Raw genomic sequence first — 6000 nt, 5'->3', positions numbered from 1 at the left:
AGGTCAAAGGCGACAAGCTGTGTAAAATGTGCAGGTGCAAGTAAAAAGTATGATCTTTTGGAAATGAGGTTTTCTGACTCAATGACTGGTGTATATTTCATATAACAAAGATTTAAAATACATACCATCGGGCCGCATATTTTTGTTACCGATGGTGCTTGTTCCCAGCACTGTGCTTCCCGAGTGAGGGAAAAGTCTTGTTGTGATCATCAAAACTACAACTCCCACCAACCTCTAGTCTTCCGTATAGCTAGCCATCCTGCTAACCTTTTAACCTGATGTCGACGAGTAGACGTATCTGTCGCTGGCGACGTGGAAACATGGAGGAATGAAACAGTAATTGGAAGCCATCGGTGATATTGAAAGTAGTTAATCATTATTAAGGCGGCGTCTTATCGATCAAAAGGGGAGGAAGACTCGCAGAACATCCGGGACGAAAACACTTGTGAGGAAAAGGTGTCACTGTCGTATCGACAAGTCAGATAAATTATCAGGTATGTGGCTAGCAAGCTAGCTAGCGATCAGCTATTTGGCTAATTAGGCGAACTACCCATAGATGTGTTACGAAAACGCTTAGGTAGATAACTGTAGCTAGTTGTAAGAGAATATATATGGCTAGATAGTCAGACTTACGCTATATGATAGGCAGCTAGCTATTCTTTTTCCAACTCATGTTGTCTCCATCATGCCAGTGCTGATGAACTGGCTGAGGTTGCTTGCACCTAGACTAAACGAGCTACTGTAATTGTTGTCTTATCTAGGTAGGTATTTTTCTGCAACCTGTCTGTTTACTCTTTGGCTAAATTAGCATGCTAGTCGGTTGTTACTGCAGTCCATTTGGTTTCTAAACGGACAAGTAGATAGGCTTAGTATTATAAGTTGCTAGCTAAAAACGTGCACTCAGTGAAACCAGCTGGCTAGCAAGCCATCTACCTGGCTGATAGGGAAAGCCGCGCAGTCTGCTGCAGATTGCGATAGTAGTTGCATTTCTTACACCTTTAGTGTTAGCCAATTGCTGGCTAACGCAACTAAATGTTCGTGCGTGTTGACTAGCCATGCTACATTCACAAAGTTACTTTGCCAGGTTTTAGCCCACCTTCTATTTACTGTTTGTATATTGCAGAGTGGTTTCACTGTCGAAAGAAAGTTTGTTTTCCTTATTTAGCACTTCAGCGTAGTAGCTAGGTAATGAAATGGTCTACTTCAGCGGACTGATCATGTTAATCAGTTAGACTTAAAGAAATTAATGCACAATACAGTTAGTCGGCTAGCTAGCTATTTACCTGCATGCAAGTTGAGGGCATGCAACATAGAAGGGAATGAGTTAATTAATGTTAATCGACATATTTGCGCCAGTGTCCACCAACCGGTGTAGTGTGTTGACATCTTGACATCACATGTGTGTTGACATCACATATTGTTTGGTCGTGGCTATGACGAATATGTGCCATGGTAAGCGTTAGTGTAAACCTCACACTTGGGGTGTCGGACCCTAGTCCACCCTCTGTAATACCAGCTGAAACGTAGGTTCAGTCTCGGTAACAGTATTGTCCCGATTCTGAATAAATGCAGTGACTTTAAGTGGGTCAGCTCGAGAAGACACTGTGAGTGTTTGAGGAATCTGCCCTGTCAGTTTCCAGCTGACAGGGCAGATTGACCTGGATGCTCTCATTTCCTTGCAGGCCTGAAATGAGCTAAAATGGGATGCTGTGTAATATATGTAGACAGTCAGCTGGTATGGAGCCATAAAGATCAAAGTGTGGGACTTGCTGTATAAAACACTGGTCTACTCACATGTTTAAGTGGTCTGCGAAGGGTTTAAACATTGAGCTTACTATACTTTTATGGCGTTTAAGTTGTTTGTCAAGCATCCAGTTCTTTCATGAGATGTCTTTTGTGACTTTTTAAACACAGCTTAAGTGCTAATAAAAATGCACATTCTCATCTGCTCTAAGAGTAAATGCATTCTGAATTTGTAAATGCATTGAAGGTGTGGTGGTCACCCATAGGTGTTTCAAGGAGTATCCAGCTGTTTGCCCTGAGGTTTTTTTGTGTGATTGTGCTGATAATGCTGTGAAAAATGGAATCTATGCAGAGCTTGCTTGCTTTTTAGAACCATTTTGTTTTGGATGGAAGTCTCTGCACTGGATGCATGACACAAGAGCAGATACTGTGCTTCCATCCTTAGTCACGTCTTAAATGAAAGCAAATAAAACGTCTGCAGTGCTGTAGTGCAAGTTTGTTAACTTCATTCTGCACCTGATGATATGGTAGATGTCAAATAACACTTAAAAGACCTATTTGTACTTTTGCAGTAATGATCAGCAGGGCAGCGTTCTGTGGAGGTCGGTCCCTGTGTTGTTATATTGCCTGGTCTAGATGTGATAGGGTGGCAGTGTTGCATAGTTTTAAGGAGCAGGGCTAAGAACTGAAAGTTTGCCAGCTTAATTCCCTGCAGGCACACTGCCGTCTCTGATTCAGGCAGTTGTCTAATCTAAATGCATTGATGCATGCATTTAAATCTGAGATATTTATCCACAATGTGCAAATAAGACGCTGAAGTGGAAAGTCTCTTAATCTTGCAGGACCGTGTCTGGAACTGTCTTATAATTTAAGCATTGTACCAACTGGACAGGCAAATTCTGGTGCTATCACTAAGGCCAACCTTACTGTAAAGGGAGTGGTTGTCATCCTGCTGTCTTGATTTGTAGTATTGGTATGAACCCAGTATAGACAATCTATCAAAAATAAATTGGGGAAGAGGAATTGTTGTCTGTCTCTAGATTATGTTGTTATATATGTTATTTAAGTAGCAGTTAAAGCAATTAAAGATAACAGTAGTTTAAATGCTATGTAGTGTATTACATATATGATGTGGATTCTTGTAGATATTATAGTCGTTAGGGTAGTGTTGTGAAGTAACTCTACGGGAATATATGCAGTCAAACAAACACACTAGCTGGCAAGCTTGTCGTGACTGTGCCGAAAATGTCTGTGCGTCCATTCAACTCAGAGCAGTACAAAATGTGCAGTTTTTGGACTTTGTTCAAACTTAAGCTAATGGTCACTTGATTTAGAAGCTTGCCAAGACATTCCATGTTGTATCATCTGTCTAAACTGCCACCAGCTAACGCTAAGTTGCTGCAGATGTTACTAGCTTGCTGAGGCTGAAACTGTTCTACTGGTTGCATCACTGGGTGTGTCAGCCAGAAGTGCTGGGTTCACTGTTGATGAGGAAAACGTTTGACACATTCAGTGAACAAGTGTTGCTTGGATTTAACTTGGAAAGGTTCCAACTCTAAAGTTCTGTTCCTCGAGAGAACAGTTCTGAATGCACATTGGCATTCCTAGACTTTTGTTTTGGTTATCTTTAAAAATGTAAAATATTTTAAAATACAAAAATGAGAAAACTAAACAGCATAGCTAAAATTATGCCTCATTCTTTTTTAAGGGTTGTAGTTAATTTCTTATCATCTTTATTTTACTATAACATAGTGTTATGTATGCTGTTTGTTGCTCTGATCTTCTAGCTTGCTACATTGAGAAAATAATTCATTTTGGATAAATGCCATGCAGCATGCTGTGTGATTATTGAAAACATTTGATTTAAGTGGTAATATGCCATGTTATACATTAATAGGAGTAGGCTATAACATTTGTTTTAGACGAACTGTGAAATGCATAAATAATGACATTAAAACACTTTGTTTTCTCACATGGTAGCATCACCACATAATATTGGACCCCTGTTAAAAACACTCGCTGAATTTTTTTTGATTCAATGGAAGACGCTTCTAGAGTAACAGCCTGACGTGATGTGTCACTCAATCTAAAATGAAAACCTTTAAATGTTTTTCCATTGGTAAGCCAGGCAGCATAACCCTTTTAAAAAACATAAAATGATTGTATGTTGTATGTAATTGTCGCTTATCTTAGAGGAGATACTTAGAGGAGCTTTGCCTGCATTGCATTAGTGAAGATGTTCCTTTTTAGTCAAATGAAAGTAGTACAGCCTACTATTTGTATTACCTTTTAATTTTTGAAAGAAGTTATGGGTTTATTCAAGGCATCTGTGTTGGAGAATATTTTACTGTCTCATTGAAATTTATTGATTAACTTCTGTTACTGAAATCTAGCACAAGCCTCCATAAACCATAACCATAGTCTGAAATTGCTCTCATCCTTCAGTGATGGCTAAAATGAATAGTGTGAAACCTCTTCAGCTTGCACACCATTTTCTGTGAAGGGTTTGAAGAGTCTGCACAGATCTGTACACTGAGAGCCAGATGTACCCAGTGTTACACTGTGAAATATATTAAGGTTGAAGGGTCTTCCATTATTCATTAGAACATTCTCCTGCTCAGAGGTAATACTGCTCTGCCTTGCCCTAATTCTTCATGGATGTTGCTAAAAGAATATGGGGTTTTCAGTGTGGCACCTGTGTCCTACTCCTATATTACACAACACTACACATTAGCATGTTGTGGCCCATTAAATTAAATCATCTGCAGGAGATGGTTTTTAATGCATTTAGTGTTACAAAGTAATAGAAAGTAAGGTTTCTGAATCTCCCTACAATTTACTGTTTTTAAATCCAGGGGGAAATCCTTCCCTCTCAGAGATATGCCAGGATGTCCAGAACAACTGGAAGTGACCTTTGAGCACTCTGTATCACTGGGTTTCTGTGATTCATTGCAAATCGCCCATGAAATGCCATCCATCCTTCATTCCAGCTCACTGGCTTTATTATCGAGTCTAGCAATGTCAAAGTGCTGATATTGGTTGCAAATTGGCTAGGTCACTGACTTGTTCTGCCTGCCACCAAAAGCCATTGGTGACTGCTGTCCTGTAGCAATAGCACATGCAACTGTGTGTCCATGCAAGCATAATAGTGATAGTAATGCCTCAGAAAACTTCCCCCCATTTGATTTTCAACAAGCATGTTCACATAAAAATGGCTTGAATCAGGGAAAATATAAACCTGGTTTCAGCTGCACACCTGTATTAATGAAATACTAAACGTCCTGTAGACTAACAAGATATTGATCTAGTTAACCACACATTGCATTCATCATTCAAGTCAGAACTGGAAGGAAGGAACAGTGCATGATGAACTAATAATAAATGATCTCTAGAAATACACAGTTAATACTGAGGTAGTATATAAATATTAAGACATTCATTCAATGCTTCATTTTCAGAGCAGGAGATAAGTAAGTTATATGATTCCTTTTTGTTCTTTCAATAAAATCACTGCTGTAAAATCTCAAGTTGCTTTCAGTTTAGACGGGTTATTCTAATTTCATTAAACAGAGCGGCCATTTAATATTTTTAGCGAATAGAAGTACTGAGAGAGTGCATTCCTGACTGCTTGCATAGAACACACTCTGCCTGACATTCTTGTTGCTTTTATTCAGGCATTCTGGTGAAAATGTATTTTGAAGTCACGGTGAGACTGGCAGGCCTGTTGTGTTTTCATAACAAACTCCTTTCCAAAAAGTGAAAGCTCTTCCATGTCTAATTCTCATTCTTGCATCAACTGCATAATAGTCTACAAGGCTAGCCTGTTACAAGGCTAGATAAATATTTGAAGGACAGGAGAAAAAGCACTGGAAATGAAGAAAAATAAAATGGCTTGCAAATTTCAGTATACATTGGTTATTTAAAACCATATCAAATAGCCACTGTGAACTGACTTCACTAGGTAAATACACAGAACAAACCTCTGTACAGTGTTGCTGCGTAGCACTTCTGACAAATACAATGGCTATCTTGTGCCAAAATGACAGATTCCAAGTTTTCCAAAATCAAAAAATGCTGCCATGACACGAAAGGTTGCTGTGACTATTTTTGACTAAGTTTAAAAAAACTGAATTCCAGGATACCATTTCCTGTTTGTAATGTCCAAGGGGTGAGGATGTTGTGGAACTTGGGAATGTAAAGGGAAGGTCAGTGGTAAATTGGTGGTCTTCTTTGACACAATCCTGTGGAATGCATACA

The 6000-nt window shown here is 39.1% G+C and overlaps 1 protein-coding gene across 2 annotated transcripts in view; it reads left to right on the top strand.

Moving 5' to 3' along the window:
• Nucleotides 1-294: 294 nt before the first annotated feature.
• Nucleotides 295-6000, top strand: part of dym (dymeclin) — a 105430-nt gene continuing 99724 nt past the window's right edge. For both annotated transcript variants that reach the window (XM_036529568.1, XM_036529569.1), the window contains exon 1: nt 295-494. The gene's annotated coding sequence lies outside the window, so the exon portion shown is untranslated. The remainder of the gene's footprint in view (nt 495-6000) is intronic.

Source organism: Megalops cyprinoides, chromosome 5, assembly GCF_013368585.1.
Source record: "Megalops cyprinoides isolate fMegCyp1 chromosome 5, fMegCyp1.pri, whole genome shotgun sequence".
NCBI classification, from domain to species: Eukaryota; Metazoa; Chordata; class Actinopteri; order Elopiformes; family Megalopidae; genus Megalops; species Megalops cyprinoides.
The sequence above is the reverse complement of the archived record's forward strand: the minus strand, read 5'-3'. Positions and strand labels throughout refer to the sequence as shown.